This window comes from Phyllobates terribilis, unplaced genomic scaffold (genome assembly GCF_046119375.1).
Source record: "Phyllobates terribilis strain yellow unplaced genomic scaffold, ASM4611937v1 Scaffold_31__1_contigs__length_13893835, whole genome shotgun sequence".
Classification (NCBI taxonomy): domain Eukaryota; kingdom Metazoa; phylum Chordata; class Amphibia; order Anura; family Dendrobatidae; genus Phyllobates; species Phyllobates terribilis.
Window position 1 is genome coordinate 13,578,143 of NW_027362791.1, and position 8,386 is coordinate 13,586,528.

Genomic DNA, 8,386 nt, shown 5'->3' on the forward strand with positions numbered 1-8,386 from the left:
GGTTAGCGCCAGTTCAACTAGGGTTAGCGCCAGGACAACTAGGGTTAGCGTCAGGACAACTAGGGTTAGCGTCAGGACAACTAGGGTTAGCGTCAGGACAACTAGGGTTAGCGTCAGGACAACTAGGGTAAGCGTCAGGACAACTAGGGTTAGCGTCAGGACAAGTAGGGTTAGCGTCAGGACAACTAGGGTTAGCGTCAGGACAACTAGGGTTATCGTCAGGACAACTAGGGTTAGCGCCAGGACAACTAGATTAGCGCCAGGACAACTAGGGTTAGCGCCAGGACAACTAGGGTTAGCGCCAGGACAACTAGGGTTAGCGTCAGGACAACTAGGGTTAGCGTCAGGACTACTAGGGTTAGCGTCAGGACAACTCGGGTTAGCGTCAGGACAACTAGGGTTAGCGTCAGGACAACTCGGGTTAGCGTCAGGACAACTAGGGTTAGCGTCAGGACAACTAAGGTTAGCGTCAGGACAACTCGGGTTAGCGTCAGGACAACTCGGGTTAGCGTCTGGACAACTAGGGTTAGCGCCAGGACAACTAGGGTTAGCGCCAGGACAACTAGGGTTAGCGCCAGGACAACTATGGTTAGCGCCAGGACAACTAGGGTTAGCACCAGGACAACTAGGGTTAGTGCCAGGACAACTAGGGTTAGCGCCAGGACAACTAGGGTTAGCGTCAGGACAACTCGGGTTAGCGTCAGGACAACTCGGGTTAGCGTTAGGACAACTCGGGTTAGCGTCAGGACAACTAGGGTTAGCGTCAGGACAACTCGGGTTAGCGTCAGGACAACTCGGGTTAGCGTCAGGACAACTCGGGTTAGCGTCAGGACAACTAGGGTTAGCGTCAGGACAACTCGGGTTAGCGTCAGGACAACTCGGGTTAGCGTCAGGACAACTAGGGTTAGCGTCAGGACAACTAGGGTTAGCGTCAGGACAACTCGGGTTGGCGTCAGGACAACTAGGGTTAGCGTCAGGACAACTAGGGTTAGCGTCAGGACAACTAAGGTTAGCGTCAGGACAACTCGTGTTAGCGTCAGGACAACTCGGGTTAGCGTCAGGACAACTAGGGTTAGCGCCAGGACAACTAGGGTTAGCGCCAGGACAACTAGGGTTAGCACCAGGACAACTAGGGTTAGCGCCAGGACAACTATGGTTAGCGCCAGGACAACTAGGGTTAGCACCAGGACAACTAGGGTTAGTGCCAGGACAACTAGGGTTAGCGCCAGGACAACTAGGGTTAGCGCCAGGACAACTAGGGTTAGCGCCAGGAAAACTAGGGTTAGCGCCAGGACAACTAGGGTTAGCGTCAGGAAAACTAGGGTTAGCGCCAGGACAACTAGGGTTAGCGTCAGGACAACTAGGGTTAGCGTCAGGACAACTAGGGTTAGCGCCAGGACAACTAGGGTTAGCGCCAGGACAGCTAGGGTTAGCGTCAGGACAACTAGGGTTAGGGTCAGGACAGCTAGGGTTAGCGTCAGGACAGCTAGGGTTAGCATCAGGACAACTAGGGGTAGCGTCAGGACAACTAGGGTTAGCGTCAGGACAGATAGGGTTAGCGTCAGGACAACTAGGGTTAGCGTCAGGACAACTAGGGTTAGCGTCAGGACAACTAGGGTTAGCGTCAGGACAACTAGAGTTAGCGTCAGGACAACTAGGGTTAGCGTCAGGACAACTAGGGTTAGCGCCTGGACAACTAGGGTTAGCGCCAGGACAACTAGGGTTAGCGCCAGGACATCTAGGGTTAGCGCCAGGACAACTAGGGTTAGCGCCAGGACAACTAGGGTTAGCGCCAGGACAACTAGGGTTAGCGCCAGGACAACTAGGGTTAGCGCCAAGACAACTAGGGTTAGCGCCAGTTCAACTAGGGTTAGCATCAGGACAACTAGGGTTAGCGTCAGGACAACTAGGGTTAGCGTCAGGACAACTAGGGTTAGCGTCAGGACAACTAGGGTAAGCGTCAGGACAACTAGGGTTAGCATCAGGACAACTAGGGTTATCGTCAGGACAACTAGGGTTAGCGCCAGGACAACTAGATTAGCGCCAGGACAACTAGGGTTAGCGCCAGGACAACTAGGGTTAGCGTCAGGACAACTAGGGTTAGCGTCAGGACTACTAGGGTTAGCGTCAGGACAACTCGGGTTAGCATCAGGACAACTAGGGTTAGCGTCAGGACAACTCGGGTTAGCATCAGGACAACTCGGGTTAGCGTCAGGACAACTCGGGTTAGCGTCAGGACAACTAGGGTTAGCGTCAGGACAACTCGGGTTAGCGTCAGGACAACTAGGGTTAGCGTCAGGACAACTAGGGTTAGCGTCAGGACAACTCGGGTTAGCGTCAGGACAACTAGGGTTAGCGTCAGATCAAGTAGGGTTAGCGTCAGGACAACTAGGGTTAGCGTCAGGACAACTAGGGTTAGCGTCAGGACAACTCGGGTTAGCGTCAGGACAACTCGGGTTAGCGTCAGGACAACTAGGGTTAGCGTCAGGACAACTAGGGTTAGCGCCAGGACAACTAGGGTTAGCGCCAGGACAACTAGGGTTAGCGCCAGGACAACTAGGGTTAGCACCAGGACAACTGGGGTTAGCGCCAGGACAACTAGGGTTAGCGCCAGGACAACTAGGGTTAGCGCCAGGAAAACTAGGGTTAGCGCCAGGACAACTAGGGTTAGCGTCAGGACAACTAGGGTTAGCGCCAGGACAACTAGGGTTAGCGTCAGGACAACTAGGGTTAGCGTCAGGACAACTAGGGTTAGCGCCAGGACAACTAGGGTTAGCGCCAGGACAGCTAGGGTTAGCGTCAGGACAACTAGGGTTAGCGTCAGGACAGCTAGCGTTAGCGTCAGGACAGCTAGGGTTAGCGTCAGGACAACTAGGGTTAGCGTCAGGACAACTAGGGTTAGCGTCAGGACAGATAGGGTTAGCGTCAGGACAACTAGGGTTAGCATCAGGACAACTAGGGTTAGCGTCAGGACAAGTAGGGTTATCGTCAGGACAACTAGGGTTAGCGTCAGGACAACTAGGGTTAGAGTCAGGACAACTAGGGTTAGCGTCAGGACAACTAGGGTTAGCGCCAGGACAACTAGGGTTAGCGCCAGGACAACTAGGGTTAGCGCCAGGACATCTAGGGTTAGCGCCAGGACAACTAGGGTTAGCGCCAGGACAACTAGGGTTAGCGCCAGGACAACTAGGGTTAGCGCCAGGACAACTAGGGTTAGCGCCAAGACAACTAGGGTTAGCGCCAGGACAACTAGGGTTAGCGCCAGTTCAACTAGGGTTAGCGCCAGGACAACTAGGGTTAGCGTCAGGACAACTAGGATTAGCGTCAGGACAACTAGGGTTAGCGTCAGGACAACTAGGGTTAGCGTCAGGACAACTAGGGTAAGTGTCAGGACAGCTAGGGTTAGCGTCAGGACAAGTAGGGTTAGCGTCAGGACAACTAGGGTTAGCGTCAGGACAACTAGGGTTAGCGTCAGGACAACTAGGGTTAGCATCAGGACAACAAGGGTTAGCATCAGGACAACTAGGGTTAGCGTCAGGACAACTAGGGTTAGCGTCAGGACAACTAGGGTTAGCGCCAGGACGACTAGGGTTAGCGCCAGGACAACTAGGGTTAGCACCAGGACAACTAGGGTTAGCGCCAGGACAACTAGGGCTAGCGCCAGGACAACTAGGGTTAGCGCCATTACAACTAGGGTTAGCGCCAGGACAACTAGGGTTAGCGCCAGGACAACAAGGGTTAGCGCCAGGACAACTAGGGTTAGCGCCAGGACAACTAGGGTTACCGCCAGGACAACTAGGGTTAGCGCCAGGACAACTAGGGTTAGCGCCAGGACAACTAGGGTTAGCGCCAGGTCAACTAGGGTTAGCGCCAGGACAACTAGGGTTAGCGCCAGGACAACTAGGGTTAGCATCAGGACAACTAGGGTTAGCGTCACGACAACTAGGGTTAGCGTCAGGACAACTAGGGTTAGCGTCAGGACAACTAGCGTTAGCATCAGGACAACTAGGGTTAGCGTCACGACAACTAGGGTTAGCGTCAGGACAACTAGGGTTAGCGTCACGACAACTAGGGTTAGTGTCAGGACAACTAGGGTTAGCGTCACGACAACTAGGGTTAGCGTCAGGACAACTAGGGTTAGCGTCAGGACAACTAGGGTTAGCGTCACGACAACTAGGGTTAGCGTCAGGACAACTAAGGTTAGCGTCAGGACAACTAGGGTTAGCGTCAGGACAACTAGGGTTAGCGTCACGACAACTAGGGTTAGCGTCAGGACAACTAGGGTTAGCGTCACGACAACTAGGGTTAGCGTCAGGACAACTAGGGTTAGCGTCAGGACAACTAGGGTTAGCGTCAGGACAACTATGGTTATCGTCAGGACAACTAGGGTTAGCGTCAGGACAACTAGGGTTAGCGTTAGGACAACTAGGGTTAGCGTCACGACAACTAGGGTTAGCGTCAGGACAACTAAGGTTAGCGTCAGGACAACTAGGGTTAGCGTCAGGACAACTAGGGTTAGCGTCACGACAACTAGGGTTAGCGTCAGGACAACTAGGGTTAGCGTCACGACAACTAGGCTTAGCATCAGGACAACTAGGGTTAGCGTCAGGACAACTAGGCTTAGCGTCAGGACAACTAGGGTTAGCGTCAGGACAACTAGGGTTAGCATCAGGACAACTAGGGTTAGCGTCACGACAACTAGGGTTAGCGTCAGGACAACAAGGGTTAGCGTCACGACAACTAGGGTTAGTGTCAGGACAACTAGGGTTAGCGTCACGACAACTAGGGTTAGCGTCAGGACAACAAGGGTTAGCGTCAGGACAACTAGGGTTAGCGTCACGACAACTAGGGTTAGCGTCAGGACAACTAAGGTTAGCGTCAGGACAACTAGGTTTAGCGTCAGGACAACTAGGGTTAGCGTCAGGACAACTAGGGTTAGCGTCAGGACAACTAGGGTTAGCGTCAGGACAACTAGGGTTAGCGTCAGGACAACTAGGGTTAGCGTCAGGACTAGGGTTAGCGTCAGGACAACTAGGGTTAGCGTCAGGACAACTAGGGTTAGCGTCAGGACAACTAGGGTTAGCGTCAGGACTAGGGTTAGCGTCAGGACAACTAGGGTTAGCGTCATGACAACTAGGGTTAGCGTCAGGACAACTAGGGTTAGCGTCAGGACAACTAGGGTTAGCGTCACGACAACTAGGGTTAGCGTCAGGACAACTAGGGTTACCGTCAGGACAACTAGGGTTAGCGTCAGGACAACTAGGGTTAGCGCCAGGACAACTAGGGTTAGCGTCAGGACAACTAGGGTTAGCGTCAGGACAACTAGGGTTAGCACCAGGACAACTAGGGTTAGCGTCACGACAACTAGGGTTAGCGTCAGGACAACTAGGGTTAGCGTCAGGACAACTAGGGTTAGCGTCAGGACAACTAGGGTTAGCGTCAGGACTAGGGTTAGCGTCAGGACAACTAGGGTTAGCGTCAGGACAACTAGGGTTAGCGTCAGGACAACTAGGGTTAGCGTCAGGACAACTAGGGTTAGCGTCAGGACTAGGGTTAGCGTCAGGACAACTAGGGTTAGCGTCATGACAACTAGGGTTAGCGTCAGGACAACTAGGGTTAGCGTCAGGACAACTAGGGTTAGCGTCACGACAACTAGGGTTAGCGTCAGGAAAACTAGGGTTACCGTCAGGACAACTAAGGTTAGCGTCAGGACAACTAGGGTTAGCGCCAGGACAACTAGGGTTAGCGTCAGGACAACTAGGGTTAGCGTCAGGACAACTAGGGTTAGCGCCAGGACAACTAGGGTTAGCGCCAGGACAACTAGGGTTAGCGCCAGGACATCTAGGGTTAGCGCCAGGACAACTAGGGTTAGCGTCAGGACAACTAGGGTTAGCGTCACGACAACTAGGTTTAGCGTCAGGACAACTAGGGTTAGCGTCACGACAACTAGGGTTAGCGTCAGGACAACTAGGGTTAGCGTCGGGACAACTAGGGTTAGCGTCACGACAACTAGGGTTAGCGTCAGGACAACTAGGGTTAGCGTCAGGACAACTAGGGTTAGCGTCAGGACTAGGGTTAGCGTCAGGACAACTAGGGTTAGCGTCACGACAACTAGGGTTAGCGTCAGGACAACTAGGGTTAGCGTCAGGACAACTAGGGTTAGCACCAGGACAACTAGGGTTAGCGCCATTACAACTAGGGTTAGCGCCAGGACAACTAGGGTTAGCGCCAGGACAACAAGGGTTAGCGCCAGGACAACTAGGGTTAGCGCCAGGACAACTAGTGTTATCGTCAGGACAACTAGGGTTACCGCCAGGACAACTAGGGTTAGCGCCAGGACAACTAGGGTTAGCGCCAGGACAACTAGGGTTAGCGCCAGGTCAACTAGGGTTAGCGCCAGGACAACTAGGGTTAGCGCCAGGACAACTAGGGTTAGCGCCAGGACAACTAGGGTTAGCGCCATGACAACTAGGGTTAGCGCCAGGACAACTAGGGTTAGCTCCAGGACAACTAGGGTTAGCGCCAGGACAACTAGGGTTAGCGCCAGGACAACTAGGGTTAGCGTCAGGACAACTAGGGTTAGCATCAGGACAACTAGGGTTAGCGTCAGGACAACTAGGGTTAGCGTCACGACAACTAGGGTTAGCGTCAGAACAACTAGGGTTAGCGTCAGGACAACTAGGGTTAGCGTCAGGACAACTAGGGTTAGCGTCAGGACTAGGGTTAGCGTCAGGACAACTAGGGTTAGCGTCAGGACAACTAGGGTTAGCGTCAGGACAACTAGGGTTAGCGTCAGGACAACTAGGGTTAGCGTCAGGACTAGGGTTAGCGTCAGGACAACTAGGGTTAGCGTCATGACAACTAGGGTTAGCGTCAGGACAACTAGGGTTAGCGTCACGACAACTAGGGTTAGCGTCAGGACAACTAGGGTTACCGTCAGGACAACTAGGGTTAGCGTCAGGACAACTAGTTTTAGCACCAGGACAACTAGGGTTAGCGTCAGGACAACTAGGGTTAGCGTCAGGACAACTAGGGTTAGCGCCAGGACAACTAGGGTTAGCGCCAGGACATCTATGGTTAGCGCCAGGACAACTAGGGTTAGCGTCAGGACAACTAGGGTTAGCGTCACGACAACTAGGTTTAGCGTCAGGACAACTAGGGTTAGCGTCACGACAACTAGGGTTAGCGTCAGGACAACTAGGGTTAGCGTCGGGACAACTAGGGTTAGCGTCATGACAACTAGGATTAGCGTCAGGACAACTAGGGTTAGCGTCAGGACAACTAGGGTTAGCGTCAGGACTAGGGTTAGCGTCAGGACAACTAGGGTTAGCGTCACGACAACTAGGGTTAGCGTCAGGACAACTAGGGTTAGCGTCAGGACAACTAGGGTTAGCACCAGGACAACTAGGGTTAGCGCCATTACAACTAGGGTTAGCGCCAGGACAACTAGGGTTAGCGCCAGGACAACAAGGGTTAGCGCCAGGACAACTTGGGTTAGCGCCAGGACAACTAGGGTTAGCGTCAGGACAACTAGGGTTACCGCCAGGACAACTAGGGTTAGCGCCAGGACAACTAGGGTTAGCGCCAGGACAACTAGGGTTAGCGCCAGGTCAACTAGGGTTAGCGCCAGGACAACTAGGGTTAGCGCCAGGACAACTAGGGTTAGCGCCAGGACAACTAGGGTTAGCTCCAGGACAACTAGGGTTAGCGCCAGGACAACTAGGGTTAGCGCCAGGACAACTAGGGTTAGCGTCAGGACAACTAGGGTTAGCATCAGGACAACTAGGGTTAGCGTCAGGACAACTAGGGTTAGCGTCAGGACAACTAGGGTTAGCGTCACGACAACTATGGTTATCGTCAGGACAACTAGGGTTAGCGTCAGGACAACTAGGGTTAGCGTTAGGACAACTAGGGTTAGCGTCACAACTAGGGTTAGCATCAGGACAACTAGGGTTAGCGTCACGACAACTAGGGTTAGCGTCAGGACAACTAGGGTTAGCGTCAGGACAACTAGGGTTAGCGCCAGGACAACTAGGGTAAGCGTCAGGACAACTAGGGTTAGCGTCAGGACAAGTAGGGTTAGCGTCAGGACAACTAGGGTTAGCATCAGGACAACAAGGGTTAGCGTCAGGACAACTAGGGTTAGCGTCAGGACAACTAGGGTTAGCGCCAGGACAACTAGGGTTAGCGCCAGGACAACTAGGGTTAGCGCCAGGACAACTAGGGCTAGCGCCAGGACAACTAGGGTTAGCGCCATTACAACTAGGGTTAGCGCCAGGACAACTAGGGTTAGCGCCAGGACAACAAGGGTTAGCGCCAGGACAACTAGGGTTAGCGCCAGGACAACTAGGGTTAGCGTAAGGACAACTAGGGTTACCGCCAGGAC